Genomic DNA, 26451 nt, shown 5'->3' on the forward strand with positions numbered 1-26451 from the left:
TGTCTTCCATGAACACGGTCTTAACCGTGAGTCCGTAAGTGACAGTGGAGACCTCAACCCGCCAGTGGCTCAGTGGTAGATATTCATGCAGAAGGATCCTTGTGAGATGCCAAGAAGGTTGAAGAAAGAGGAAAATAACACCTGTAAGTCTTGTATGATGCTTTCTGCAGCTTTTAACACTCTCAGGCAAAGGATTGGCCAAAGCACCTGTTGCTTAGGGCTTAATTTCGCTGGGGTGACGCCAGTGTATCAGTGAGATACATTTATGTACAGAAACCTTTTTCTCTCTTTCTGTGCTTTCCTACCCGCAGCTGATTTCCCTCCCAACTGGTGGGTATTCTGCTCCCCATTCAAAGCTAAGCATAGCCCCACCAACAGTCAATATTTATCTTCCAGTCTCCGGCTCCCCACCCCCTCCCCCCGCCTGGGAACTTAATGCCTTTGAAAGGCGAATGATTGACGATTTACTGAAAAACAGAGTTAAAAAGTATAAATAATTCTTACAATTTGGCTGCTGTATTAAACAGGGCATATGAGAAAAAAGCCCCAAAGACCAAGGTTGGCTTTTATTATTAACAAGGAAAAAAAATTAAATTTAAATAAATGTAATATTTATTAAAATTTCCTTTCACGCTGTTACCTGAGGTTCATAAAACTTTTGAGCTGTGTCAGCAGTGTGCTCCCCAGCACATCGAACTCCAGGGAAAACTATAAGCAAATGCTTAAGATCAATGCAAACTACATCGCCATTACTCAAAAAAAGGGGGAATTTTAACTATTTTTGAAGGCCCCAGGACTCTACTAATCCAGGTATAAAGACTCTTTTCACCTTCAGACTTCATGATTCTGGTTCCCCTTTCACCTCCTCTCCCTTCCTCATCCATCCACCCACATGAAACTCTGCGCCTTTACTCTGGGGGTGCAGAGAGTGGGAGGGAGGAAGGGGAAATGAATATACATTGGACTTAAACATCCATCCACTCACCTCCTTCGCATTTCCCTGTAATTTCCCCAGCTGGCTTCTCTCTGTTAATTACACCACAATTCCATTCTAGTTTTCTGGCGCCTGGGGTGTTGAGCTGCTGGGCACTTTGACGCACCTCAGTGCTTGGGGTGGCGGTGGGATTCTCAGTCCCCCAGCCCCTTGTGCAGCTCCACTGCTGCGTGGGTGATTGGCAGGAGAGGGGGGGAGGAGCCTCTTCTCGCGGCCAACCCTACAGGTGTGGGGAGGCAGCAGGAAGGACAATCTTAGGTTCGACCATCTCCACGTAGGGCTGGGAAGCACTGCTGTCTGAAATCCCAGACAGCCACCACTGCCACGCCACATAGACCAGGCTTTGCCAAACTGGGTGTCCACCAGATGTCTTGGACCACGATTCCCAAGCCAGCGTGGCTGATTAGGACTACAATGCCCATCAGCCACAGCAAGCACTCTAATTTACATTGGTACCTCTGGTTACATACACTTCAGGTTACAGACTCCATTAACCCAGAAATAGTACCTCGGGTTAAGAACTTTGCTTCAGGATGAGAACAGAAATCATGCTCCGGCAGTGTGGCAGCAGTGGGAGGCCCCATTAGCTAAAGTGGTGCTTCAGGTTAAGAACAGTTTCAGGTTAAGAATGGACCTCCAGAACGAATTAAGTTCTTAACCCGAGGTACCACTGTACTCGGTACACGGGTGGCGCTGTGGGTTAAACCACAGAGACTAGGACTTGCCGATCAGAAGGTTGGCGGTTCAAATCCTTGTGACAAGGTGAGCTCCCGTTGCTCAGTCCCAGCTCCTGCCAACCTAGCAGTTCAAAAGCACGTCAAAGTGCAAGTAGATAAATAGGTACCACTCTGGCGGGAAGGTAAACGGTGTTTCCATGCACTGCTCTGGTTTGCTAGAAGTGGCTTAGTCCTGCTGGCCACATGACCTGGGAGCTGTATGCCAGCTCCCTTGGCCAATAAAGCGAGATGAGCGCCGCAACCCCAGAGTCGGCCACGACTGGACATAATAAACAGGGGTCCCTTTACCTTTTACCTTACTACTGTACTAGGAACATTTAGGGGGCTAGCCTAGTCCCCCTAGTCCAGTGACATGATGCTCGTTGGAGTAAACCCTCCTGAAGGTTCCTCGGACTGGAGGTGGGACAGCACAGGTGAAATAATAATAATAATAATAATAATAATAATAATAATAATAATATATTTATACCCCGCCCATCTGGCTGGGTTTCCGCAGCCACTCTGGGCGGCTTCCAACAAAATATTAAAATACAATAGTCCACCAAACATTGAAAGCTTCCCTAAACAGGGCTGCCTTCAGATGTCTTCTAAAAGTCTGGTAGTTGTTTTTCTCTTTGACATCTGATGGGAGGGTGTTCCACAGGGCAGGTGCCACTACCGAGATGGCCCTCTGCCTGGTTCCCTGTAGCTTGGCTTCTCGCAGTGAGGGAACCGCCAGAAGGCCCTCGGCGCTGGACCTCAGCGTCCGGGCAGAACGATGGGGGTGGAGACGCTCCTTCAGGTCTACTGGACCGAGGCCGTTTAGGGCTTTAAAGGTCAGCACCAACACTTTGAATTGAATTGTGCCCGGAAACGTACTGGGAGCCAACCACCTGATGAATACAAAGTCTGCCACCACTCACTGTTCTTCCTCTGGAAACAGCTCCCTGATGAAGGCTTCTAGGGCTGGGAGGTGGGGTGAGGCAGGTGGAAAAAACCATTGCCCGATGAAGAACAAAGTCTCTTTCCCTCTCTTGCCTTTGGCCCAATGCGTTCCCTTGGAAAACACTCTTTAGCTTTCAATTGGAACAAACAGCAGCCTGCGTAAAACCTGGTTTCCATTCAGCGCTAAAGCTGCCTTGCAGCAGCCTCGTGATTAGCACCGTTTTCAAATGCTTGCCTGAGCAGGAAGGTCTCAGCCTGCCAGCAGAAGGAGAACAAGGAGGGACCAGTCTGACCTTTCTTGGGCAGGAATCCCACAGTCTGGGAGCAGCCACAGAAAAGTCTCTCTCTCTCTCTCTCTCTCTCTCTCTCTCTCTCTCTCTCTCTCTCTCTTTCTCTCTCTCGTCACTACCCATCATGCTCCTGATGTTGATGGCTCCGAGAGAAGGTGCTCACCTGAAGATCTAAGCAGCTGGGTGGGTTCATAAAGGGCTTTACAGGTTGCAACCAGCACTTTGAATTGTGCCCGGGAACGGACTGGTAGCCAGTGAAATTGTCTTAATGGGGGAGCAACATGCTTCAGGTGACCAGACCCGGTCAGCACTTTGGCTGCAGTATTCTGGACCAATGGAAGCTTCCAAACACTTTTGAAGGCAGTCCCAGGGGCCGTCAGAAGACCCCAGGACTGATCCCCAAAGAGGGCTGGGAAGGACTCCTGCCTGAAATCGTGGTGGAAGCAGTTTGGTGCCATTTTGCTCCGTCTGAATTTATCCACGGGACAGCCTCTGCCTTCCTCTGCTTACTTCCTCCGTCTTGAAGGTGGGAGCGTGTGGAAAGCGCAAGCTGCTATGCTAGTCATTTTCCTCTTCTCCTCTTGATCATTAACATGCTGAAAAGAGCTTGAAAGAAACAGTGCCATTTTTTAAAAAGGGATTTATTCATTTATTCATCAAGGTTAAGGACCCTGAAAAACTGCTGTCGACATCTTTTAGCTCTCAGTTCTTTCAAATCTCACATCCATTATATTCCTAAATCCAGTGCTCCCCCCCTCCCCCCGTCCTCTGCTGGAAGGTTTTTCTCAAGGCAAATCTATTGTTACAGACCTAATGTTACAATAAATCCCTTTAAAAATTCGTTATTCTGGTACAATTGTCTGGAGGGAACGTGGGATCTCTAGAGTTTGGGGAGAATTCTCTGTGCTGTAAAAGTAGCGGAAAGTAATATTCTCCTTCAACAAAGTCTTAGTTTGGTCCATTTAGTATTGAGGTTCCAACTGATTTGTGTATCACCCATACGGCTCTTTTGCATGGGACAATGTCAGCACAAAGCAACTGGGTTTTCTTGTCTGCATACTGCTGGCTGAACTTGTGAAGCCTTCAGCTCCTGGATCTAGCTGTTGTTGTTTTTTTGGGATGTGCTGTGATCTCAGGGTCCTTCCTGTTAAAGTGCAATTATTTAATTGACGCTGAAATTGTGAATAGTAAATGTGCACTGCTGAAAATATTTAACATGGAAGATGCCATTAGAGTGTTCTATGCCAAACCAAGAGCAAAAAGGGTTCTCTGAGCTGCCTTGATAATTAAGCATTGTTATCAGGTAGCTCTGACTTGGTGTATTAACCTCAGATCGCAGGAGAGGTATTGAATTGCAAATTCGCCTTTTTTGGAAGGGTGGTGGCTGCAGTGCAGGCTCTGTGAGAGTGAGGATGTAAATGGACCACTCCAGGTAAACATTGATGCCGAAATCCAGCATCGCCTGAGCTTTGCAAGTGCAGTTTTCTCCCTATTAAAGTGCAGCGTGTTTGAGGAATGGGACATTTGCAGGGAAATCAAAGTGCTCATTTACAAAGCTATTGTACTACCAACCATACTGTATGCTTGTGAAACATGGACCACTTATAAATGCCATCTCCAACTCCTCGAAAGATTCCATCAATGGTGTCTCTGAAAATTTTCACATATCACTTGGGAAGACAGGTGAACTAGTGCCAGTGTACTGGAAGAAGCAAAGATCACCAGTGTTGAAGCAATGATTCTTCAACATCAACGTCGTTGGACTGGTCATGTTGTGAGGATGCCTGATTATCGTCTTCCAAATCAACTACTCTATTCCAAACTAAAAAATGGAAAGCGTAATGCTGGTGGACAACAAAAGAGGTTTAAGGACTCTCTTTTAAAAAGTAGTAGAAACACCAACAATTGGAAAACACTGGCCTGCGAGCGCTCCAGTTGGAGAACAGCCTTTACCAAAGGTGTTATGGGCTTTGAAGACACTCGAACTCAGGACGCAAGGGAGAAACGTGCTAAGAGGAAGGCACGCTTGGCAATGTCCCCGCTGTGGAAGGACGTGTGGATCCAGAATTGGCCTCCAAAGTCACTTGCGGACTCACTGTTAAAACCGTATTCATGGAAGACAATCTTACTCGGCTATGAGGGATCGCCAAAGGAGAAGAATTTCCCGAGACACTCCCAGAATTATGAAAGCCATACCTGCTTCTGATTTGATCCTGCAACGCTCCCATTTCCCCTGCCAGTGCCACTGCCGTCGCAGCAGTGGCGTCTATGAGGGAGCAGCCTTTTGCCTCTCCATGCCTGTAGTGGCTGCTGGAGGGCAGGTGAGGAGGAGGACCCCAACTGCACATGATGCGCCAGCCCTGAGGTGCAGGCAGTGGGCAGGACAGGAAGAAAGACGGAGCACAAGGAGTGTGCCTGTCGTGTGCTTTTATTTTTGTACACCTTCCGAAGAATACAATAAAATAAAACCGGGATTAAAGGGTTTTCTCAGGAGGGTGGAGGGTGCGAATGCTGTGTCCTGTTGGTGTAGAAACAAAAAGTGTGTGTGTATGTGTGTGTGTGTGTGTCAAGGAGCGGGAAATGTCCCTATTTTCATCTGAGGAATGTTGGAGGGTATGGAATACCTTCATAAATAGATCATATCCCTTTTCCTGATGACAAAGTAATGCCTTCCCCACCCTGCTAACCCCCATCCTCTCCAAAAAGAGGAGAAGTGGCTAATTCTGTGTCCAGGGCAGCTTTTTACCAGCTCCGTCTGGTATGCAGGCTGAGACCCTCCCTGCCTGCAGACTGTCTTTCCAGAGTGGTGCATGCTCTGGTTATCTCCTGCTTAGACTACAGCCATGAGCTCTGCGTGGGGCTACCTTTGAAGGTGACCCGGAAACTACAACTATTCCAGAATGCGGCAGCTAGACTGCTGACTGGGAGCGGCTGCTGAGACCACATAACACCGGTCCTGAAAAACCTACATTGGCTCCCAGTACGTTTCCGAGCACAATTCAAAGTATTGGTGCTGACCTTGAAAGCCCTAAACGGCCTCGGCCCAGTATACCTGAAGGAGCGTCTCCACCCCCATCGTTCTGCCTGGACACTGAGGTCCAGCTCCGAGGGCCTTCTGGCAGTTCCCTCACTGTGAGAAGCCAAGTTACAGGGAACCAGGCAGAGAGCCTTCTCGGTAGTGGCGCCCGCCCTGTGGAACGCCCTCCCAGCAGATGTCAAAGAGAACAACAACTACCAGACTTTTAGATGGCATCTGAAGGCAGCCCTGTTTAGGGAAGCTTTTAATGTTTAATAGGTTATTGTATTTTAATATTGTGTTGGAAGCCGCCTAGAGTGGCTGGGGAAACCCATCCAGATTGGGGGGGGGGTATAAATAATAAATTATTATTATTATTATTAAGTTTCTGGTGGAACATGCTGTGACCAATGACTAAAGAGATGGAGATTAGGATTTTTATGCCAGCTCTGCCTCCTCACATGTCCCTCATCTTTGGGTACCTGCCCTTCTGCCCTTCCAAAGTGTGGGGCTGTGGCTTATCACTCTATTGAGGGTTGAGCAGGATTTCTTTTGGGAAGCACTGATTAGGCCTTGGGGTCCCCCCCCCCACTTCACACTATGTGGTGTTGTTTATGTTTGAAGTGGCATTTGATTAATTTGGCACTCACGTCCTTTTATCTGTCCCAAATCTCCCAAAATTCAGCTTCATTAGGTAAAGGGTAAAGGGACCCCTGACCATTAGGTCCAGTCGTGGCCGACTCTGGGGTTGCAGCGCTCATCTCACTTTATTGGCCGAGGGAGCCAGCGTACAGCTTCCGGGTCATGTGGCTAGAATGACTAAGCCACTTCTGGCAAACCAGAGCAGAACACGGAAATGCCGTTTACCTTCCCGCCGGAGTGGTACCTATTTATCTACTTGCACTTTGACGTGCTTTCGAACTGCTAGGTTGGCAGAAGCAGGGACCGAGCAACGGGAGCTCACCCTGTTGCGGGGATTCGAACCGCCGACCTTCTGATCGGCAAGTCCTAGGCTCTGTGGTTTAACCCACAGCGCCACCCGTGTCCCTTCAGCTTCATTAGGAGTCTGTGAATTCTAGTGTTAGGTGAGAGGGAGGAAAAATCCCCCCCCCCCAATGATCTTAACGAAAGACCTATCGACTTCTGGTGTGCCCCCTTCTCTTCCCCTCGTCCTCCTGGCAATTAAAGAGGATTTGAAAAATTATAGACCTCCGGCAAACTTCCAAATGGCCTGTTCTCCGCTCGCCGCCTCTTTCTCTCTGGCCCAGTCAGGCTGGCATCCTTCCACGGGCCTTCATTATATTTTACGGCCATGCTACAGTAGTTAAGAGCATAATTTAGGAAGTGTCAGAAGCGAAGTATGTGGGAGCCATCTTAACCCTCCTGCGGCACCGAGCGCTGACTCAAAATGACACACTGCTCAGGGAAACATTAGTGTTGTCTTTACACGGGGAAAAATATGTTCTTCCAGGGCTTCTACATAAATATGCTAGGATGGTCCTGGCCACCGCTGCCCCCCCCCCACAAGCCGCCAATCCCCCAGCAAACCGAGCATGATGCTTCTCTGAGCAAGGGAGGGCAGAGACAGAATTGTAGAGATGGTTATCTAGGCCAACCCCCAGCAATGCAGGATTATTTTTTTTGTCCCCAGGTAGGGTTCGAACTCACGATCCTGAGGTCAAGGGTCTCATGCTCTTCCGACTGAGCTGTGACAGAAGGAAGCGGAGAATGTGGCTGTGCAAGAGAAGGCAGCCGGATCATAGAAGGGCTACATATGAACCCCAAAAGAGGATGCCCATTGCATAAAATTTGCATAAAATTTGCACATACCAATTTTAAAGGTAAAGGTACCCCTGACCATTAGGTCCAGTCGCAGACGACTCTGGGGTTGCATGCTCATCTCGCTCTTATTTAAATGTAGAGAGATGCAATTAAATAAATTGCTATAATGTAAATATTGGCAATACGACGGGTGGCGCCCGGTCAGCCTTACCCCAGATATGCCCACTCAACTGGATGGAATTGGCACTCCTACAGGTGATACAAAATATCCATCTCACATCTGTAAGAACTCAGTCTTTTAGTGTGGCAGTGTCTACCCTTCGGAACTCCCTGCCTCTTGAAATCAGGCAGGCGCTTTCACTGTAGTCTTTTTAGCACCTAGTAAAAATATTTTGGTTTAGACAAGCATATCCAGACATACGGCATGTAAAACGTAGGTGCATGTTTTAATCTGCTTTCAGTTTACAGCTGATTTTAATTTTTCTGAATGTTTTAATGCATTGTTTTTACCGAATTTTTTTATTGTTTTATTCTCTGGATAAACCACTTTGAGGTTTTTCTTTTTTCTTTTGAACCATCAAGCAATGTACAAATTTGTAAATAGAAATAAATATCCAACTAAGTTTTGCTCAGAGAAGACCTGCTGAACAGGACTAGGCCTATTGATTTCATTTGATCTGTTCTTTTGGCAGGTCTGCTCAAAGCTGACTACTGCAATGAGTTTGCTGTCAAAGTGCTCAAGCTGTTGCAGGACACCTTCCCACGCTCCCCTCTGCTGGTGGATCTTCCTCCTCACCGTTCTTTATCATCAAACTGGACTTCCACCAGACAGCCCTTTTAAACAGACCTATGGTAGCCCAACAGAGAGTTGTCCAGATGCCAGCAGTCTTCTTCTTCTTCTTCTTCTTCTTCTTCTTCTTCTTCTTCTTCTTCTTCTGTTTTGGGATACCTCAGTCTGTAGAGTATGAGACTGTTTTAAGCTCAGGGTTCAAGCCCAGGCTTGGGCAAAAAATTCCAGGGGGTTGGACTAGATGTTTCCCAAACTTCGGACTACAACTCCCATCATCTGTAGCTAGCAGGACCAGTGTTTTGGGATGATAGGAACTGTAGTCCAAAAACATCTAGAGACCCAAGTTTGGGAGAAACTAGAATAGATGATCCATGTTGTCCCTTCCAACTCTACAATTCTACGATCCTATGATTTACCACCCTTTTCTCCAAAGATTTCAGGGCGGTCCGTAACATAAATGTTCACAACGTTGTGCAAGAAACAGATCGATGGCTGAAAGCAAGGCACTTCCTAGCTACTGAGCAACTATTTGGGGGAGCTTTGAATTTTATTTCCCTGTTGTTTTAAAGCCCTAATAATGATGCCGAGACTCCCTTGAACAGAGTTTGAGAACTTCCTTTCTGGAGCGGCTGAAAATAGTCCACGGAGCTGTTATCCGAAAGGGGTGGATGTGATCTTTGGGAAGTATCCATTCCTGGCACCGGCGAAGTGCAGAACTCAATTGCTGCTAACGAGGATGAAATTACAGAGGCATTAGTGTAATTACAATGAGAAAACTCTTCTAGTTCAACAAAGATGATTGATGCTGCCGGAAGGCTTGGTGGGAAGTGGTTCCAAGTGCGTTGTCCCCTGCGCTATTTATCTCCTGCGAATGCCGCACGCAAGGAAGAGCAGGCCTGCCTGACAAATTTAAAGGATGGGAGGAAATGGCAGGGAATGTGGCAAGCGGATCTCTATCAAGTAAATAATGTGCATTGGCAGAGCCACCGACAAGGAAGGGTGCAAGATTCTGGAAACTGCGCACCTCAAGAGGAAAGCGAGGAGACTGGGCCATAAATCTAGTCGTCCGCTCAGGAGGGCTCGGAGGTGTGTCTATACGGAGATGGTTGCCAAAAACATCTCCACGCTTCTCCAGGACTGTACCTGCGTCGTCCGCACCAGTTGATAGCTGCTCACGACTTCCAACCCCCCCCAAAAACCTGTTTAAAATGTTGGGGGAAGTAGCTATAGAGGCGAGGCCCCCAACCCGCTTATATTTTTATTTTATTTTAAATTCCAATGCCGAGGCAGGTTAACGAAGCTCCAGGTGTTCTTTCTAGAGAAAAAGAGATTAAGAGTCAACATTAATCAAGTTTACAGCATATTCAAATGAGGAGATGAAGTGAGGGAGGATGCACCATAAACAACCACCCAGCCTGAAAGGTTTTCCTAATGAGCCCGGATTTTCAGCGAGGGATTTGCCAGGGTCGAGGTGGGTGGCAGGGAAGAAATAGGTGAGTTTTGCGCAAAAGTGGAATGAGAGCCCCAAACTGGGATATTTTCTCCCTGATTAATTGGATCGCTATTTAGAAATCTGGGGAAATGGATGAGCAGCAGATTCGGGGACAAAGGGAAGCGCTCCTTCGCACAGGGTGGAATTAACGTACAGGAATTGCTGTTGCAAGGCGTGAGGGTGTTTGAAAGCAGGATTCAGCCCCTGACTATAGTCACAGAAGCAAAATGGGATGCTATAGTAGTAGTAGTAATAATAATAATAATAATAATAATAATAATAATAATTTATTCTTTATACCCCGCCCATCTGGCTGGGTTTCCCCAGCCACTCTGGGCGGCTTCCAACCGAATATTAAAAACAATACAGCGTCAGACATTAAAAACTTCCCTAAACAGGGCCGGCTTCAGTTGTTTTTTAAAAGTAAAATAGTTGTTTATTGCCTTGACATCTGCTGGGAGGGCGTTCCACAGGGCAGGCGCCACTACTGAGAAGGCCCTCTGCCTGGTTCCCTGTAGCTTTGCTTCTCACAGTGAGGGAACTGCCAGAAGGCCCTCGGCGCTGGACCTCAGTGTCCGGGCTGGATGATGAGGGTGGAGACGCTCCTTCAGGTATGCAGGACTGAGGCCGTTTAGGGCTTTAAAGGTCAGCACCAATACTTTGAATTGTGTTCAGAAACGTACTGAGAGCCAATGCAGATCTTTCAGGACCGGTGTTATGTGGTCTCAGCGGCCGCTCCCAGTCACCAGTCTAGCTGCCACATTCTGGATTAATTGCAGTTTCCAAGTAACCTTCAAAGGTAGCCCCACGTAGAGTGCATTGCAGTAGTCCATGCGAGAGATAACCAGAGCATGCGCCACCCTGGCGAGACAGTCTGCGGGCAGGTAGGGTCTCAGCCTGTGCACCAGATGGAGCTGGTAGACAGCTGCCCTGGATACAGAATTGACCTGCAGCTCCATGGACAGTTGTGAGTCCAAAATGACTCCCAGGCTGCACAACTGGTCCTTCGGGGACACAGTTACCCCATTCAGGACCAGGGAGTCCTCCACTCCTGCCCACCCTTTGTCCCCCCAAGAACAGTACTTCTATCTTGTCACGATTTAACCTCAATTTGTTAGCCGCCATCCATCCTCCAACTCCCTCCAGACACTCACAGAGGACCTTCACTGCCTTCACTGGTTTCTGGGAGTGTTAGGAGATCCGTATGGTTCTCACAGAGATACGGTTTCCCGAGCGCCTTAACAATCAATCCTTCTTCTTGGGGGATTCTGGGAACTGTAGCTCTCCGCGGGAAACAGAGGACTCTCCTAACACCTCCTAGTGCCTTTAACAAACTGCAGTTCCCAGAATTATTTGGGGGAAGCCATGACTGTGTAAAGTGGAGTCGTAGCAGGGCTTTCCATGTATGGAACGAATGTGGCCACTGGGCCTAACGGTAGGGCTGGCCGAATCTGTTGCTCCGCTCGTTGCCTCAGCCTCCTGCATTGCAGCGGGTTGGGCTAGATGAGCTTTGGGGTCCCTTCCAACTCTCCAGCTCTATGATTTGGATTTGGGGGTTATTGGGTTGTTTTGATTACATACTTTGTGTTTTGTGTTCTGGTTTTGTTCTGTGAGCTGTCCTGAGACCTTCAGGTATAGGGTGGTATATATAATAATAATAATAATAATAATAATATTGTGGGGGCCGTGAATCAGCATGTGTGGTGAAGGTGGTCACCCCAGAAGATGTGGAGTGGAACGGAAGCAAACGCTGGTCAAGAAAGCTCTCGTTTAAGCAGGCCTGAAAGCCTGATTTTTAAGGGAAGAAATGTCTTGTCTGGAACATGAGAGCAAAATTCTTGGTGAGGCGCCAGCCCAGCTGAGATCAGGCCCCAAGGCGAAGAAGATACAAGGCTCATTACAGATCTGAGTGACATTCGTGAAACCCCTTGTACCCCAATTAGGCGTGGGAATGCATCACTCCTCCCAAATAATTAAGTTTTTAAAAAGTAAAACACTTTAAAAAAAAAATATTTTCCCCCAGTGTCATTTACTAGCACAGAACTGAATTTTAGTGAGAGAAAAGAGTGAATCGCGAGGCAGGAAAAATGGGATGCTTGGAGGGATAAAACAGAAGCCTGTCCCTGAGGGTTTGAACTCACCTCTTCCTCTTTGCTTAATCTTATTTCTGCTTATTTATTCCAACATATTTTGGCTTGTTCTGAGAACATGGGAGCCCAGTTTGCTCTTTGCCCTCTTTGTGGGTAAATGGGAGGGGATTTCTTGCTTTGCTCATTTTTTGAAGCTACTCTCAGCTGCTTCATCAGAGCTGGCCTTTTGAGGAAGTGGCTGATATTTCAGCTCATGAGCAGGTTTCGACGAGATGCAGGATTTAATAGGGCTTATTTTCTCTATTTTGCTTTCAACCTTCTCTTTATTCCCTTATGAGGCGCAGACTTTGCTATTCCAACTTTAAACATTCCCCCCCTCTCTTTTTTTAAACAACAACCTGGGACTTCCATTTGGACCACTCTGGATCTTGGATTCAGCTTTCAGAAGCCCGTTTCGTGGATCCCTACATAGACTGACAGCTATAATCCACCCCATCCCTCCAATCTTTGGGTTAAACTGCCATGTCTGGAAATTCTGCAAGTTTTTAAGTACTTTGCACAAGGAATGTTGTTGGACGATGCCGTCAGGCCTTTGTGATAAATGCTTTGTTCTTAGCTGTTTGGTTAATAGTCTTACTTACCAGTCTAATATTGTTTCCCACTCATAAATGGCTCACTTTTTCAACCCTTGAATTTCAATTACTGCTAAAAGTGTATTCTCTCCTCTCCCCATTTGATGTAAGCAGACCTTTACCATTTATGCTATTATTTTGTCTGACTCTTGTCATGTCTGACTCATGATTACTCCCACCCCCAGACCCCAAGAGTGAAATTTGAGAACTTACTTGCAGGATCTTTCAATCTCAGGTTTTCATTTTTCCAATCTTAAATTCACTTCACAATATTTCCAGCATCAGTTTGTTGGATTTTTATTTTTATTTTTTAAAGAAAAAGCCCTCATGAAAATTGTAACCACTTTAAAGCGCAGATTTTTCTTTGCAGCGCTTCCCCATGATAGACACATTTTTGCAAGCCGTTTTCTCGAATAAATGCATTTTAATTGGTTATTTTCATTAATACCTCAAGGACCGCCTCTCTTCATATGAACCTACCTGAGGTCATCTTCTAAGGCCCTCCTTCGTGTGCCTTCTCCTCAAGAGGTCCGGAGGGTGGCAACACAAGAACAGGGCCTTCTCTGCAGTGGCTCCCCGTCTGTGGAATGCTCTCCCCAGGGAAGTTTGCCTGGCGCCTTCATGATACAGCTTTAGGTGCCAGGCGAAAACGTTCCTCTTTAAGCAGGCTTTTGGCTGGCAGACATCCAATGCCCTTTAAAAATGTGTTGGGTTCGTCTTGTTTTGATTTTTATTATGTATTTTGTGTTTCTATATTGTGATTTTATGTTGTGAAGCACCCTGAGACCCTGTAGTTATAGGGTGGTATACACATTTAACAACACCAACACCAAGACGTGCCTTGTCCCAGTATTCCTGAAGGAGCGTCTCCACTCCCATCGCTCAGCCCGGACACTGGGGTCCAGATCCGAGGGCCTTCCGCTGGTTCCCTTACTTCGAGAAGTGAGGTTACAGGGAACCAGACAGAGGGCCTTCTTGGTAGTGGCGCCCTCCCTGTGGAACACCTTCCCTTCAGGTGTCAAGGAGATAAAGAATTATATAACTTTAGAAGACATCTGAAGGCAGACCTATATTGGGAGGTTTTTAATGCTTGATCTTTTACTATACAGTTATACCTCAGGTTACAGATGCTTCAGGTTGCATTTTTTTGGGTTGCAGACTGCCGAAACCCAGAAGTACTGGAACGGGTTACTTCCAGGTTTTGGCAGTCGCGCATGCTCAGAAGCGCTAAATCGCAACGTGTGTGTGTGTGTGTGTGTGTGTATACATATATAAAAATGTAAGCCGCCCAGAGTGGTTAGGAAAACCCAGCCAGAAGGGCGGGGTATAATAATAATAATAATAATAATAATAATAATAATAATAATAGTGTCCACTTTCCCTTTAGGTACATATATTTTTGGCTGAAGACCTGTGTTGCAAAACTTGAAGAACTGTGAATTTCTGAAGGACACCTGCCTTTCTGTTTGTGCATCCTTTCGTGACGTGTGAGTTAGGTAAGATATGAACCACAGTGAATTTCCGCCTGGAGTCTGAATCATAGAATCATAGAATTGTAGAGTTTGAAGGGAGGGACCCCATGGGTCATCTAGTCCAACCCCCTGTGACGCAGGAATCTGAACTCAAGCATCCATGACAGATGACCATCCACCCTCTGCTTAGAAACCTCCAAGGAAGGAGAGTCCACAACCTCATGAGGGAAATTGTTCTGAGATGCTATCATGCTGATGCTTCATGCACTGGCACCATTGGCCTGGTTTACTCATGACACCAAGCATGTGGGAATCCTTCTCTGGAAGGTCTGGATCCCCACACCCACCCAAAGTGGAGCTCCCAAAGTGGAAGAGGTGAAGAAGACTGTTGAAGGAAAGCAGCCCCTTGACACGAGCTCTTGCGCTTCTTCTACAGGAACAGCCGCCATCTTGGGTTGTCTTGAGGTGCCCAGGTGGTGTTGTCATTCTAGCACAGACTTTTGTAATAATAATAATAATAATAATAATAATAATAATAATAATAATAATAATTTATAACCTGCCCATCTGGCTGGGTTTCTCCAGCCACTTTGGGCGGCTTCCAATGGAATATTAAAATACAATAACCTATTAAACATTATAAGCTTCCCTAAACAGGGCCGCCTTCAGATGTCTTCTAAAAATCTGGTAGTTGTTTTTCTCTTTGACATCTGGTGGGAGGGTGTTCCACAGGGTGGTTGCCACTACTGAGAAGGCCCTCTGCCTCCTACCCTGTAACTTGGCTTCTCGCAGTGAGGGAACCGCCAGAAGGCCCTCGGAGCTGGACCTCGGTGTCTGGGCAGAACAATGGGGGTGGAGATGCTCCTTCAGGTATACTGGGCCGAGGCCGTTTAGGGCTTTAAAGGTCAGCACCAACACTTTGAATTGTGCTTGGAAAGGTACTGGGAGCCAATGTAGGTCTTTCAAGACCAGTGTTATGTGGTCTCTGCAGCCGCTCCCAGTCACCAGTCTGGCTGCCACATTCTGGATTAGTTGTAGTTTCCGGGTTACCTTCAAAGGTAGCCCCACGTAGAGTGCATTGCAGTAGTCCAAGCGAGAGACAACTTGAGCATGCACCACTCTGGCGAGACAGTCCGCGGTCAGATAGGGTCTCATCCTGCATACCAGATGGCGCTGGTAAACAGCTGCTCTGGACACAGAATTGACCTGTGCCTCCATGGACAGTTGTGAACCCCAAATGACTCCCAGGCTGCGCACCTGGTCCTTCAGGGGCACAGTTACCCCATTCAGAACCAGGGAGTCCCCCAGACCCGCCCTCCCCCTGTCCCCCCAAAACAGTACTTCTGTCTTGTCAGGATTCAACCTCAATCTGTTAGCCACCATCCATCCTCCAACTGCGTCTTGACTGGGGGAAGAATGGCCCCCACCCCAAGCCCGAATCTTCCCGCTGCAAGACACTTACCTGCGTGAACCACATTGGCAATAAATAGCCTTACTAGGATATCATTTCAGTTGGTAGAGCATGAGATGCTTAATCTCAGGGTTGTGAGTTCGAGTTCCACGCTGGGCAAAAGATTCTTGCATTGCTGAGGGGTGCCCTAGATGACCCCCCCCCTGGCCCTTCCCAGTGGGTTTCAGAGTTGGGTGTGTGTAACCAGTGGCGTAGCGTGGGTTGTCAGCACCCGGGCCAAGGCAAGTAATTTGCGCCCTCTAACCCGTGGATTTTAGTAGGGGCAGAGAGCTGCGAGTGCGAGAGCGCCCCCCCCAGATGTTGCGCCCGGTGCGGCCGGCCCCCCCTGCACCCCCCACGCTATGCCACTGTGTGTAACAAAGGGGGCAGGTGAGCTTCCCTGGGAGGAGCATTTCACAAATGGGGAGCCACTGCAGAAAAGGCCCTGTCCTTGTTTTGCCACCCTCCGGACCTCTTGTGGAGGAGGCACATGAAAAAGGGCCTCAGGTGATGATCGCAGAATCTGGGTAGAGGTGGTCCTTGAGATATTGCGGTCCTGAGCTGTTTAAGGCTTTATAGGACAAAAGCAACACTTTGAAAGATCTACTAACTAAGAACAAAAGAGCATAAGAAGAGTTTGTGGGATCAGGCCAGTAGCTCCACAGCTTAAGAGGCCTCCAAACAACCACCTCAAGACCAGCATATGATAGGAGCAGCTGCAGACAGGCTCCATGTTAGCATCTAGGCTGGGCACCAGGACTAACGCTGGTCAACACAGTATGCTTTAAAATATATATATATATAAGCATTTTATAATTGGGAAGTGGCTCTCCAGGCGTCTAATTAGCTACAGATGCTCAGTTTATTATCTTCACTTTAAAAATGTGCTACCCTTTTCTACGGCAAAACGGATGCTTGCTATTTCCAGGTAAATGTGTTTAGTACCAGGATGGGAGAAGTAAACTCTGTTTGATTCCTGTATACATTTTAAAATAGCCTTTCCATGTGTGGACCAGGAAGCAATCTACCCAGAAACGTTTGCATATATGTGTATGTGTGCGTTTCAGTTCCAACGACTTGGTTTTATTCCCTCCACAACCGTTTGCCTTTTTGTCCCCCCCCCCCCCATTCCCTGCAATTCAGTCGCATTCATGACATTCAGGTATGCCAGGTGTAGATGAATTCACGGCAGATGAGGCTTATCAGTAGCTGACAACTCTGCAATTCTATGATTTAGCCCACAAGAGATTTCTTGGACACTTTGTTTGGTCAGTTATCACCAGTTCAGACCCCATACTGTATGCAAACTTAGGCTTTTACTTCCAGTATGTTCCCTTCTAACTTTGTAGGATTTTAATGCTTGTGAGCTTCGTGCTTCTAACATGATTCCGATTTATACTCTGTTTTTTAGTACACCTCTCTGGTATTCTTTGAATGCGGAGTAAGGTAAAGGTAAAGGACCCCTGACAGTTAAGTCCAGTCGTGGATGACTCTGGGGTTGCGGCGCTCGCCTCTCTTTACAGGCCGAGGGAGCCGGCGTTTGTCCGCAGTTTTTCCGGGTCATGTGGCCAGCATGACTAAGCCGCTTCCGGTGAAACCAGAGCAGCGCACGGAAACGCCATTTACCTTCCTGCCGGAGTGGTACCTATTTATCTACTTGCACTTTGATGTGCTTTTGAACTGCTAGGTTGGCAGGAGAAGGGACTGAGCAACGGGAGCTCACCCCATCGCGAGGATTCGAACTGCTGACCTTCCGATCGGCAAGCAGTTTATAAATCCCAAAATTAAATGAATGGAGTCTGCCTAGTGTTAAAACCTTTGCCTTCTCATGATTCTGTACTGCTGCAGTGGCATGCGGTGAAATTTTCCGTAGGGAACAGTTAGGGACAGAGGTGCCAGTGATGTCACACACACGAGCATTTTGCCTCCCTCTCCATGCTAGGCAGAAGTTTCTTGGGCTATGGGAATGAGGCAACAGGCTTTAATAGTTTAATGTTCTAATTTACCGGGAACATTTAGGGGATTAGTCTAGTCCCCCTAGTCCACTGATCGCATGCAGCTGGAACGAAGGCAGTCAAATCTGAATGTAATCTTCAAGCTGGACTACTGCAATGTGTTCTGTGTGGGGCTGCCCCTGAAACTGCAGCTAGGGCAAAATTTTGAGGCTTGACTGCCCCTTGGGCAAACTGTTATTATCATTACCAGAACCACCGTGCGACACCATTGCTGAAAAAATTGCATTTGCATGCAAAAAGAGAGAGGTTTCAATGACAGTTCAAAGGAGAGGTGTTCGGATTGTGCAGCTATCTAGGAATTTGAATCACAAAGCCATAAATTTCCCCATGTTGCCACTGATGGGTAGTAGTAGTAGTAGTAATAATAATAATAGTAATTTATTATTTGTTCCCCAGCCACTCTGGGCGGCTTCCAACAAAGATGAAAAATACATTAAAATGTCACACATTAAAAACTTCCCTGAACAGGGGAAGCCTTCAGATGTCTTCTAAATGTCAGGTAGTTGTTTATCTCTTTGACATCTGGTGGGAGGGAGTTCCACAGGGCGGGTGCCACTACCAAGAAGGCTCTCTGCCTGGTTTCCTGTAGCTTGGCTTCTCGCAGTGAGGGAACCGCCAGAAGGCCCTCAGAGCTGGACCTCAGTGTCCGGGCAGAACGATGGGGGTGGAGACGCTCCTTCAGGTCTACTGGACCGAGGCTTTCAAGGTCAGCCCCAACACTTTGAATTGTGCTCAGAAACGTACTGGGAGCCAATGTAGGTCTTTCAGGACCGGTGCTATGTGGTCTCGGCGGTCCTTCAGGGGCACAGATACCCCATTCAGGACCAGGGAGTCCTCCACACCTGCCCGCCCCCTGTCCCCCAAGAACAGTACTTCTGTCTTGTCAGGATTCAACCTAAATCCATTAGCCGCCATCCATCCTCCAACCGCCTCCAGGCAATGTCTTGAATTTTGGCCTTCTTCCCTTTCATCATTAAAAAGCCCCCCAAGTCTGAAATCAAACAGCCGTCTTGTGTTGGGTGAAGTAATATCTCTAATTTGTGTGTACTTTTTCTTGATCTCATCACCTACTAGGTTTAAGGTCAATGGCTGTGGAATACCAAGCAGACATTAAATGAGACCGTGTCGCTAATTCAGTCCAGCGAGATATGTTTCATATCACAAAGGGATTTGTTCTGATACTCAAACAATGTATATTAATGAAATAGTTGAAAGCGATTCATTTGGTTTTCAGAGCAAACACATTAATGGAGGGTGGGGTGGGGGAAACCATTGAGAAGTAAAGCATGCTGCTTCTTTTTTTAAACTGTGCTTTATTTAGGGCTAAGCTGGTAAGCGTCATTCAATAATTACAGAAGATTACAAGGAGTTTTAGGGAATTGAGAATCAGAGAGCAGTTGTATGGAACTGCAGAGTCATTTACACACCTAGATTAGGGGCTTGTTTCAGTGGTCTCATCCCAGCCAAACAACCAGAGAAGACCAGGGGGGTGTTTAGCCAGTATAAAGACTTCAAAATCAGGCCCAACAAGGAGAAAGACAGAGAACAGTTTCTTTAAAAAACAAAATAAGAAATCCCCCAAATCTGAACGAAAAGGCAAACAATTATTCATAAAAGAACAGTGTCGTTGTTCTCGGTCCAATAAAATGGAGTAAAGGGGAAAAAACACACCCTTAAAAATCAAGTTTTAACACAGTGGAAATAAATTATAATAAATATGATATACTTTAAAATATATGTGTTCTTAAATAATTCATTGTTTCTATTTTTCTGATTCAGATTTTAAAGCAACTTTTTTTTAAACTGCTCTAAAGTCATTTACCAAAGATAAATATCGTGCTTTCCTTAAATAGTTTTCCTTGATTTTTTTTCCTCTATCATTACAATTAAAAGTCCTACAAAATATGCAAATTTATTTACAGAAAAACAGAGCCAGCATCTTTTATTTTTAAACATCCCCCTGTTTTTCAAAATTCCTTGTAAACAGTTTCAGAAATTCTTCAAAGAGATTGCATTTTTGTAATTTTTTTTGTTTTTGTTTTTGTGTTTTAAATATTTTTTTTAAACTTTTTTTGTGGTTTTTTTTTTTAAGATTAAGGTTCTAGGCTAAACCCCGCTCCCCACCCCACCCCTGTCCTGAAGGGTTCTGGAGCAAATATGGAAGCTACTGAAGCGAAAGATGATTGGAAGTTGCTGGCGACAGCTTATGGAAACATGAAAGCGTCTTAGCTGTGGTTTTCTTTTTCCAGTTTATTTATTTTTTCGTCAAGTTCGAACTAACTTCCAATAGTCTGCAAGAAGATAGCCGTCAAGTCCCCCGCCCCGCCCCCCCCTTTGCGTTGCCTACAGGAATTGAGAATTTTTTTTTGTTTCGTTTGCTTATTAGTTTTATTTATTTATTACTAGCTGGAATGCTTGCAGTTTAAAAAGCTGCCGAGATCAGCCATCTTCTCCTTTGCCCCCCCCTTCCCCCCACCCCCAATAAGACACAGCTTCCAACAGCAGTTGGCTGAGAGCAGGAACTGATTTCATTCTAAACTCTACAAAAGTTACAGTTCTACAACATCTTTGTGGATTTTTTTTTTTTTAGCATTAATGCTAACCTCTATGTATATTTTTTTTTGCTTTTTTATTTTTTTATTTTTGCTTTTTATGTCATCTAATCCTTTCCCCCCTATTATATAGGTATTTTAAACTTTTTTTTTCTTTTTTAAATTCTGTACAGCTATTTTAGGGCGGGTGGAGTCAGAAGCATTTACAAACTTGTGTTCTTTCTACTTTGCATCAGCCTTCTTGTCTTCGTCTTCTGCGCCTTCTTCTTCATCATCATCATCATCATCATCACCATCACTTGCCAGTCCAGTGATCTGCTTATTTATGTGGGTTCCTCCTTTTCCTTTGTCTGCTTTCCACAGATACCCACCTCAACCTTCCCCTTCTAAGCACTCAATCCATACATATTATACAGAAAACCATACGAAAGTTTCATAGACTCTTAATTAATGTATAACCAAAGATCCTCCCCAAGTATCAAAGAACTATTATCTTGCCATTTTTTTTAAAAGCGTTTAAGCGGTTTTTTTTTTTTTTAGTTTTTACATATTTCATATAATTGCTCTCAAAACCTGTTATAGGAACAGCTCATGAGAAAAGGAAAGAACTTCTGTAATTTACATACAGCTACAAGTCTGCGATAAAAAGTTATGTCCTTTGGTCCCTATATAGCTAAGGAATGACAGATAAAGATGCTTAGTGACTGGTGCCATGGGGTTTCCATAGCAACTGCATCCCTGGTGGCAAACAGGCACTCCTCTTGTCAGTATCAAGGTTTGCATTTCCTGTTTGGAGAAAAGCCGCTGTGGTAACATCAGTTTCACTGCAGAAATCCTAGACGATCTTGCTCCTGTCGTGATTTTGTCTGTGGTTTTTTTGTTGTTGTTGTTATTTATGTTTCTGTTTCAAGCTTATGTCCTTTCGAACCCAGCTGACATGACTTTTCTTAAAGAAATGGTACAGTCTAAACAATCAGAAAGAGAGTAAGTCTGAAGTCTTCAGCTTGACTGATATTTGCTGATATGTTAAAGGTGTAATCCAACAGTTCTCGTTCCTATATATATTTATTTAATATATATATATTTCTCTAAATGTGGCCCATTCAGCTGATGCCCTAAAAAGAGATGAAGAAGATCATTGCAGATTTAACCAACACACGTTTACCAGTTAAGAAAAGAAAAGAAAAATAACCTCCAAGAAATGAAACGAGGAAGAATGAAAGATAGAGAAAACTGACAAGGGAAGAGAAGTTCAAAAGTGTATACCTAAAAAGAAAAGAAAAAAAAGAGGAAATTTAGGAGAACACCTGTTTCCAAGACAACCTTGCTCTCATTGTGGGAACTAAATGCAAATTTGGTGAAGGGGTTCAAGATCAAATCCCTAAACTGCTTTGGAACATTTTGAGAACGTTAAGTGATCCGTCTCCCGTAAGTGGTGCAAAGTCTTTCCAGTGTTATCCTAGCTCCTAACGGCCCCTGACTACAAGGAACTTCTGCTCATAATAAAATCTGAAATGTTTATTCCTCTTAAGAAACAGCAACACTGTGCCATGATAATGTGCATTCGTACACAGCCTGCTTTCACGTGGCCCCTCTTCCCCGTTCACTTCAGATTATGAGACAGCGCCAGATATTGCACCCTCACTGCAGACGGGCAGCTGCTGGAGATGCCATAATGAGTGTGCAAAGCTGTTCTCCAGAGAGTTCTGTGCCATGCACCTCGGTTGCCACAAAGCTTTGGATTGGGCTTCGGGGTTGCCGTGATGCCTAGGCTCTGCTAAGCCCCACATTTCTGCATTTGCCAAATATCAGGGTGCTTCCACACTGTCAAACTATGGGAGCGCTCCCCCAAGTCACTCTCCATAGACTGAATTCAGGAAAGACCCATCTACAACCCAAAATAGAAGCGTGCTGTGGAGGGCTTTGTGGAGCACTGGAATTACACGGGCTTTCTCAGATGTAGCCATGTCTATAAACCTTCCATGCACACTGGAGGGAAAAAGATACTGTAGTTTATCTATCATCTATCTATCTATCTATATCTATCTATCTATCTATCTATCATCTATCTATCTATCTATCTATCTATCTATCTATCTATCATCTATCTATCTATCATCTATCTATCTATCTATCTATCTATCTATCTATCTATCATCTATCTATCTATCTATCTATCTATCTATCTATCTATCTATCTATCTATCATCTATCTATCTATATCACCTATCTATCTGTCTGTCTATCTATATCTATATCTATCTATCTATCTATCTATCTATCTATCTATCTATCTATCACCTATCTATCTGTCTGTCTATCTATATCTCTATCTATCTATCTATCTATCTATCTATCTATCTATCTATCATCTATAAACAAAGTGATTTTCCTTTGTTTGACCATGACAGTTTAGAATTACACCACCCCTTCCCCAAGCTTTCGTTTTTCTACCACGAAAAAGTCAAGACTCTAACCTGGGCAGCTGGGTCTGTCATCGCCTGGTAAAGCACACGTGCTCCTTAGCTTAATTTTGTGGGCCGCTTATAGGAAAGCAAGGAGAAATTGTCCTTTTAAAAGTCCCCCCCCCCTCAACTTTCTGTGGGCAGCTAAGCTGCCAGGAAGATATTTTCTTTTGCAAATGGCAGAAAGAAACACTTTTTGCACAGGTGGCTTCAAAAAATAAAATGACTTGGAACCAACTTCCTCTCCTTCTCTCTCTGTGCAATAAAATAAACTAAAAATGTAAAGCTAACATTTCTTAAATATTTTTTTTTTAATCATGATCCAACTAAACTTGACATTTAAGGAGGATGCTTAATCATAACGGATTAGCTCTTATCTCTTGCTAGCAAGCAGGTTTCTCTTCTTATACATTTGGTGATTTATTACATCAAGAAACTTAGAAACTGCAAAGCTCCCCTCTGGTGGGTAAGGTGTCATGCGTTATATCAAACCATGCTGGCAGGTTTCCGACACTGTTGATTGAACAAACAGCAAACCGTACACAGCAGTCTAAACAATTACAACACCGAAAATAATAAGAATAGAATAAGAAATAAAAAAAGGAAAACACTCATCTAGGACCCTTTTTCAGTTGTAAACAAACAAAAAGAAAAAAATGCATTTTACTTTTGAATCAGGATTTTTTTCCCTCTCCCCCAAATAACACCCCCCCTCCCCAGACAGGATGGGTTTATTGAGAGTTATTGCGCTATGAGGCAAATTAGGAATTCTAATAAGGCACGTTAGAAGCCGCAGGTTTTATTTTCTAGCTTGCTTTGGAAGGTAGCTCTTTCCATTTGTAAAAACTGCTGCGATTAACTCTATGAATTTTTGAGAGGGATTTGAAATATCTTAAGGAAGAAAGAAAGAAAAAAGATCAATTGAAAAAGGCCCCCAATTATCCATTAAAAAAAAAGAAAACACAAGATTTTAGAGTGCAAGAATACCAATCACACATTTTTCCTCCTGCTTCCTTTTTTAACAAAGCTAGGAATTATTCATATATTTATAACAACCCCCCTTTCCGCCCCCGAAAGAATTAAGAATTCACGTTTCCCCTCTTTCCGTGTGATAATCTAAAGAAGCAAAAAACCGCTGAACGAGAAATTAAACAACAAAGAAACCACTGCAAGCACTAAAGGAAACAAACAAATAATAGGAAATAAAAAAATAATAATTAAAAAAATGAGCACAGCAATAAAAAACCGTGGCAGCACAAAAGTCAAGAAAGGCACATGTGATCATGACTGGCCAATCATCAACTGATACAACATCCAAGAAAAAATGCTTCAATCACGGCACCTCCACGAAACTTGACGGCATGTCATGCAACCAATTCTTAGCTTCGTTACATGGCGCCATCATGTCACACTTTCAACTTTGAGTTGATTTGAACTTACGGACTGGGGGACTGTATTCTCCACTTTCCTGTCATTACGTGAACTTTTTTCCTAGCTCAGCGCGAGACTGTGGTGGATTTGACTGGCTCTTGGTTGGTATTGTTGGAATTTGATTGAATGACAAAAGAAGAAAAGATTTTTTTTATATATATACCTTTGTATTTATATATAGTTTGGGGGGGGGAAAGGCGGGACGGTGGGAAGGAAAGATATAGATTAGAACGGCAAAAGAATTATGAAATCATAAGATTTTTTTTTGGAAAGAAAGAAAGGGGGATAAAAGAAATATAAGCACCAAAACACAGCATCGTTCCGAAAAGCTCTAATGAACACGCACAAACGAACGTAAAGAAGAAAAAGAACCAGGAAACGGAATTAAGTAAATAAAACAGGGATGGAAGGAGCCTAGCAAGAGACACACCGACATATACAGACAGTTCGTGTGGGCACATAATAAACAGTGACCATTAACAGAACAATATGTCGTGGCAGCTAAAATAAGCATGCGTTGGATGGATGACAGCAGACGCCAGTAAGTTGGTTCGCAAAGTCTGGGAAAATATATTGGCTGCCAACCATCCCCTGTTGACCTAAAAGCAAACCTTCCCCAGCCACTCCCATTTTTGCAGGCCTCTACTGGATGGGATGGGCCTACTAAAAGACAAGGGACCTTGTGTTGGGCAGAGACTTGATGTCTCTTTCCTCCAAAGCAGCAGCATTCGAAATTTGCCAAGTGCACTTTGCCCCTGGCTATCAACTACTCGCAACCAAGTGATGATGCCCGGGCAACAGGATAGTGCCTGAGCCTGACATCTCCACTATCTGAAGATGGAGTTCCTTGGATCTTGACTCTTTTCATACACTAGCAACACACCCTGTAGAATTCTGTCTGTGATATTCTACCTACATGATCAGAACGAATTTCAGGAACCAAAACGTTGTATTGAAAAATGCAACTTTAGAGCTGTCTGGCCAGAAACAGCAGCTAGGCGTTCCATTTTGGCAGCTGTAACTCTGGTTTAAGGAGCCATTTGGCGCCTAGCTTCTATATCTCAGTTTCTAACACTGCTCCAAAGGTGCAAAGCAAGGATCGCCAACGTGGTGCCCCAATGGAAAGCATGGACAACAATCAGGGATGGTGGGAATTGGAGTCCACTTGGAGCTCAACAACACCTGGAGAATAAAGCAAATAAACAGGGAAGATGGTGTGGTCGATGCGACTGAGCTATTTGTCTGTCTGTTGAACGTAGGGCAGACATATGAATTCCAGCTACTGCTACAAGTCCCACGATCACGCGAAGGTACCCTTCCCCAAACCAATGATTCCATTTCCCCATAGGTTCTCTTCTGCATCAGTGTTTGGTTCCTACCCATGGCTTGCACCAATCTGAGATACTCATCTCCACACACCCCACATCCCAGCTCACAAGTTCTCTGTTCCCTGGACATAAAAAGCAGGTTCGCTTATCAACACACCTGAAAGATAATCGGGAGAACTGCAAAAGAAAGTTTCTGAAAGTAAGCCAGGGTTGCTTCCCGCAAGACAATTTGAGAACGCTAAGAAGATCTCAGCTGGATTGATAGGAATTTGTCTAGCCCACTGCACCAGCCTGTCTCTAACTCTCTTTTAAACCCATCCAAGTTCTTATATGAAGATCGCATCTACGTAGGATACCCAGATGGGCCTAGCCAAGTTAAAAACACGATAAAACATCAAACATTAAAAACTTCCCTAAACAGGGCTGCCTTCAGGTGTGTCTTGGAGGGCTCATATGCCCCTAGATAAAATGTTTGCAGGCTAAATGGGGAAGGTTTGGAGGTTATGAACTGGGCCTCAGTTGTGGAATGAGGTGATCAGGTGCAAAAAGGGCGTTTTAAAGACAGCTTTGCTGCAATGTTATTCCTTATGCTCGCACTGACTGTTTTTGCACTCTGTTCTTTTTCCTGGGTGTTTTATCCTTCCTGCTTATTTATTTATTTTATTATTTCCTTGAATTTATATACTGGCCTACACCCGCAGGTCTCAGGGCGGTTCACAGAATGAAATCAAAATATAAAACCACAAAATACATAATCCAAATAAAAACAGCAACAACCCAATAACCTCCCTTCCAAACAAACAAACAAACAAACAAACAAACAAACAAACACAACCACAACACATTTTAAAAGGGCATAGGATGTCAATCAAATCAACCAAAGACCTGGTTAAAGAGGAATGCTTTTGCCTGGCACCTAAAGGTGTATAATGAAGGCGCCAGGCGAACTTCCCTGGGGAGAGCATTTCACAGATGGGGAGCCACTGCAGAG

At 44.9% G+C, this 26451-nt stretch overlaps 1 protein-coding gene across 13 annotated transcripts in view; it reads right to left on the reverse strand.

Annotated features, from left to right (window-relative positions):
- Positions 1-18977: 18977 nt before the first annotated feature.
- Positions 18978-26451, reverse strand: part of CELF4 (CUGBP Elav-like family member 4) — a 783337-nt gene continuing 775863 nt past the window's right edge. For 12 of the 13 annotated variants that reach the window (XM_080973523.1, XM_080973533.1, XM_080973528.1 and 9 more), the window contains exon 13: positions 18978-21351. The gene's annotated coding sequence lies outside the window, so the exon portion shown is untranslated. Of the gene's footprint in view, positions 21352-24141; positions 24230-26451 lie in introns of all 13 variants that reach the window. The other variant, XR_013977614.1, reaches the window with a different exon arrangement.

This window comes from Podarcis pityusensis (assembly GCF_964106645.2).
Source record: "Podarcis pityusensis genome assembly, chromosome: 11".
In the NCBI taxonomy this organism is placed as follows: Eukaryota; Metazoa; Chordata; class Lepidosauria; order Squamata; family Lacertidae; genus Podarcis; species Podarcis pityusensis.